Source organism: Magnolia sinica, chromosome 15 (genome assembly GCF_029962835.1).
Source record: "Magnolia sinica isolate HGM2019 chromosome 15, MsV1, whole genome shotgun sequence".
Lineage (NCBI taxonomy): Eukaryota > Viridiplantae > Streptophyta > Magnoliopsida > Magnoliales > Magnoliaceae > Magnolia > Magnolia sinica.
In genome coordinates this window covers 70,624,298-70,630,049 of record NC_080587.1, presented here as the reverse complement: position 1 = coordinate 70,630,049, position 5,752 = coordinate 70,624,298, and the positions used below count along the sequence as shown (strand labels likewise).

The 5,752-nt window shown below is 39.4% G+C and overlaps 1 non-coding gene across 1 annotated transcript; it reads left to right on the top strand.

Moving 5' to 3' along the window:
- The first annotated feature begins 5,364 nt into the window (after positions 1-5,364).
- Positions 5,365-5,437, top strand: TRNAA-AGC (transfer RNA alanine (anticodon AGC)). The gene has a single exon. It is a non-coding gene; the product is annotated as a tRNA-Ala (tRNA).
- The last annotated feature ends 315 nt before the right edge of the window (positions 5,438-5,752 follow it).

Here is a 5,752-nt window from a genome sequence, read left to right as displayed (position 1 = left end):
CATTAGTTAGATCCAGTCTAGTCTTTAACGGCGATCTTGGAAATAAATTCAGGCAGAATGGAAGGTATCATTCAACTATCAATGGCTTATAAAAACAAACGGTCCAGTTCTATTATAATAAAGAAAGGGGTCCTGCCATCAATCTGGAACATCAGTCGCCTGTTTGGGAGCGTGAACCCTTGGGTTTGAAATCCTCAGTCATTTGACACCACGGATTTAGGGGGTTTGAGGGGATTTCAAATCAATTGGTACGTTTGGCAGCACAAAGTAAGGGGAGGTTTCATATCAAGGAGGTTCCAAAATCCTTTATCAAGTAAAGAATATGTTTGAAACTCAAGGTAAAAGCTACTTTATCCAATCAACCCTGCTATGCTAGGTTGCTCGTGCTGGATTTGCTAGATTCCATCATATTGACTGTTGAAATTTTATTTTATTTTCTTTTTTATTATAAATGATAAGTTTTAATTGGATCATAACTTTTGATCATTTGAGTTGTAGGAGTCAAGCCCAACATGAAAATGGCTTAGAAAAATTAGGAGAATAATGTGGTTAAGATAAATTGGACACTTACCTTTTTTTTTTTTTTTTTTTAAGGCTAAAAACCATAAAGTCAAGTAGGAATGGTGACCAATAGTAAGTTTAATATTTATAGTAAGTTACGTTTTTTTTGAGAATTTGAGTCTAAAAATCCATCTTAGGATCGAGCTCACTATTTAAATGATTGTAATCCATTTTTTTAAAAAATCATCAATCAATTTATTTTTTAATTTATTAAAAGTTATTTGCGAGAAATCTAGAGAGTTCTGTGGATTCAGGGTAGTTATCCTCAAGGAAAATGGTGATCAACCTCATCACATCATTCCCTACATCACTTTTGTGGTTGACCTGTGATCAACGATTTCAAGTAAGATCTTCAATGATGGAGAAGAAAGGAGTTAGACATACAACTTCGCCTCCACTCTCGTGCAGCTTTTTACTTTACAAGGTTTAAAGATTTTTAAGAACTTACAAAGTTCTAGAGTATTGTTGCACCCCAGGTTGGTACTATGGAGACGATGTGCTTAATGTTGGCCTGACCCTTGAGTAAAAAAAATGTAAAATTGAGAACCATGACTATAAATGTAGTGACCAGGTGCTCGATGTTGATCTTAGCCATGGTCTGAAAATAACAAATGAAGGAATGTATGGAAGAAAAATGCAGCATGGTTAGTTAAGATGTGATAGGGGGAGGAGAGACTAGACACTCTTTAGCAAAAGAGCTAATCGGACACATTCCTGAGTCTAACTCTACTCACACAACCGGGTTAGATGTGAATTTCTTCTCTCATATTTTTTCCTTCTATTTTTCTTTCACCCTCTGAAATTATAAGGCTCCTCAAGGCAATCCCAACACACTTCTTTTGTGAGGGTGATTTACTTATACAGGCAAAATCCCAACACACTTCTTTTGTGAGGGTGATTTACTTATACAGGCAAAGCCAGCATAAGTTGGATTCAAGTCCGCTTAAAACTTTTAAATTTATGTGGCGTGGCCCACATGAGTCTCGAAATGCCTAAAACCTCTAAATCACACCCACACCCACATGGATGATGTGCATGCACTTATAAGGTATATTTAGAAATTGCATGCATGGAATACAAATAATTCAAGTTTAAACTGTCCAAAATGCAATCCTGCCACACTTTTTATATAGAAAGGGCAAGGATGAATTCCATATTCCTCCAATGTGAACTTTGCGGGCCCCATAAGAGTGTACAAGTTGCTAATTAATGCACACACCACCACACCTGCTAGCTGGCATGGATGGCCGGTGTTATATCCGAACCATCCATAAGGTGGTTCTGACCGTGTAGATGTTCTCCTCAAGTGAGCCATGATGTCAGAAATGGTTGGACGGTTAAGAAAACTTCAGCTAAATATATTTTTTTTCAGCCGTAAATTTGTTTTGTTCACTTTGGTCCAGCTGATGATTGGACCAATCTGATTCTTGGGCAAGAGTATCAAAATAGTGGTACATCTCTGATGAATGAATTAGATCTAGTATTAAATTGCAAGGAGACGTAGATGACTGGTAGCTGATTATATAATGCGTGGGCCTTTGTTCCATCAATGGTGCCGATGTAGCTCAGATGGTAGAACACTCGCTTAGCATGTGAGAGGCACGGGGATCAATACCCCGCATCTCCATTTTTTTCCCCCTTTTTTAAGGCCCCCACATTCCCTTTTTGGGCCCAGCCAGATGGCCCACATTCACTTTAAATCTCCCACATTTATTAGGATGGACAGATCATATCAACTGTTCAAGCACGGTCAAGTCATGGACATTGATTAGGTTGGGCGGATCATATCAACCGTCCAACTATGGCCCAGTCATGGTTATGGTTATGTAGGTTAGCTCCATACATTAATCATGAAATGGTGGTCGTGGGAGATGCAACACTGATGTGGGCCATTTATCATTTGATTGTTGACATCTCTACTCAATGTCCATAGTGGGCCTATAAATAGATTTCAGCCATTGAATATTTTCTACAACAGCTTGTGCATCTTTGAAATTTTACAGGGCCCACATCTATTCCGAAAGTGACTACTAGCCCACCTGAGATGTTCAGACATGTTCTGATAGATTAATGGACGTTATCACTACTGGATGAATATTGGTCCGTTGCTAAATCCAGTCATTTTTTAACTGCCGCTATTTTTGGAAAACAGGTGGGTGCGATCTAGCGACGGACTAAATCCGTCGCTAAATCAAGCCCTTTTTGAGACGGACCACATCCGTCGTAAAAACCGTCGTAAATTCCCAATTTTGACATACTGGATGACGTGGTAGGGAGATTTATCTCATGAGAGACTCCTGTTCCAACAATCACATGTGTATTTTTTTCACATGTATCGTAGGAGACTTATCTCATACGACATGTATCTATTCCTCATATTACAGCGATAAAGTGCTTCTCTCTGCGAGCTATTGAGGCTACCTGTCTATAGAAGTCTCAAAGAAAGTGGGTTCTCTCTATTCAAAAATGTTTCTGAAGGAGGTCATGATGACCAACGACTATGTTTCTCGATGAAGGAAAAAGGCCTATTGAATCTAGTAGAAAATTGCTTTTCGAAGACTCCTTGGAGGTTAGTGTGTTGGTTTCAGCTCCATTAAAGGTGGAGCTATTAATAGTGTGTATGAATAAAGCCCCCTTGTTATTTGCAAGTCTGGTAAGATTTAAAGTTTATCTGGAGCCTCATGTATCTATGCTATTACCGTCTCTTCAGGGGTTGGAGTGGAGCAAAGTCACACTCCATGGATGGTCAATCTAGGGAATGATTGGAAAGAGAAAATTTTGTCAATCACATACCTATGGCAAGTGGCATGCGTCGGATCAAGGTCTAAGGGCATGTTAGAAGGTTGGTCGGTGTCACGTTTGGTACTGTAATGGAGATTATATTGCTAGTTTTTTTTTTTGGTTTGTTAAAGAGAGGACTTCGAAGGCTAGTCTGCTTTAACAAGGTAAGTCTTTGATGAAGTCAAAAGGGAATACATAATTAGTCAACATTGGAGATTCAACAATTTCTAGTGCAAGAAACACATCGAAGGTTGCAGGGGGGGATCAAGGGTTAATTCTATTAATCAATGAAGATAATTAACTGGAATGTTCCTGGTTAGGGGAGTAGTAAGAAGAGATTTCAGATCAAGCAAATTAGGAAGCATTTTAATGCTAAGTTAATAACCCTTTAAAAAACTAAATTTCCTAACAAGTTGGGGTTGATTAATGCTCAAGGTGTACTATTCAACCAGCCAACACTTTCGTTAGATTAGTTTCACATGGAGTTTTTATGAAAACCTAAATTTTCTAGGGTAATATATATTTTATCATGAGAGAGACTGTGAGTATTGCTTCTTCGTTTTTGCCCTTGAGCACAGTGAATGTGAATTCATGGACGTACTTTAAAGGAACCATGTAAATTTTCAGTTTGTGGTTTGCATATTTTTCGATGCTTTCTTTTGATTTCAATATTGCAGTGTGTGGTTAAGAATAAATCTTTCTCCCAACACAATCTTGTATATGCAAGATGTGTGAAATCCAATCCGTCCATCTGTTGTGCTTGTGCAAGTAGGTCATATAACCAAACATCATCTTAATCCACTAACCTCGTTGAACACCGGGGATGGCACACCAATTGTGTCCATTAATGGTGGAGATGTAGATCAATGTTAGAGCACTCACTTATAAAATATGCATGCAGTAATAAATTATCTAGAAATTACATGGAATAGTACAGATAACTGAAATTAAATCTGTCCAAAGTGTGACTTAATTTGTCTCATCAATCAAGGTTGATTAACTGCCTATTTGATTGCTGAACATCTATTGGACGGTTAGAAATGAAAATATTCAATAGTCCTACTTAAGGTACAAGTGTCCATGAGTCAGAGGTTAGGATTATCCGAACAATTTGATGTTGAAACTGTTGACCCTTTTATATCTGAATATTGAGTCTGATCGCATGCAATTAACGGTACCACAGCTTGTGGTACCAGGCCATCCTTGTGGTACCAGGTACCATCTTCCGCACCACAAGCCTCCTGTTTAAGAAATCAATACTGAATCCGGATCCTCTGCTTGCCACAAGCAAGAAAATCCTACTTGTTGCAATCTAATTGGACCACATCATCGTACACTACATTTAATGCAGTAGTGCTGTCAACATCAAGGATGATGTGGACCAATCATGATGCAGGAAAGTAGGATTTTCCTGCTTCACCAGGTGGGCCTATCCTGTATGTTGATTCAAACAGTCCGGCTTTTCATTGATTCCAACAACATATGGCCCACCTGATGCATGGTATCTAGCGGCTAAGTACCTATAGCATTCTGAGTAAACTCTGTGGGGGCCCACTGTGATGTATGCGTCTTATTCAGGCCATCCATTCATTTTACTATCTTAGTTTAGGGCATGAGCCTAAACTTGAAGTATATCTAAAGTTCAAGTGGACCACCCCACAAGAAACAGTTTGAATTAAAGGCCTAACATTGAAAACTTCTTGGAGCCACAGAAGTCTTGGATCAAGCTGATATTTGTATTTTCTCTTCATCCATTTCCGTATGACGTTATGAATATGTTGGATGACATATAAACATCAATGTGGGCCTTCAGAAGGTTTCAAAATGTGGTCCACTCGAACTTTGGATATACTTCAATTTTGGGTTCGTGCCCTCAAATCATCTGAAAAAATGGATGGATGGAATGGATAAGATACATACATCCACGGTGGATCCCACAGAGTTCAATCAGTAGGTGTATGGAGCAATGAGTGATGAATGCTAGCTATTTATATAATGAGTGGCCTTTTTTCCTTCAACAGTGGGGATGTAGCTCAGATGGTAGAGCGCTCGCTTAGCATGCGAGAGGTACGGGGATCGATACCCCGCATCTCCAGTTTTTCCTTTTTTAAGGCCCACACATTCTCCCTTTTTGGGCCCAGACAGTGGGCCCATATTCACTTGGACCTCCCGCAATCCCCTTTTTGGGCCCATCCAGTGGGGCCATATTCACTTTAGACCTCCCACATTCCCTTTTTGGGCCCATTCAGTGGGGCCATATTCACTTTAGACCTCCCACGTTCCCTTTTTGGGCCCATATTCATTTTAGACCTCCCACATTTATTAGGATGGACAGATCATATCAACTGTTCAAGCATGGCCCAGTCATGGACATTGATTAGGTTGGACGGATCATATCAACCGTCCAACT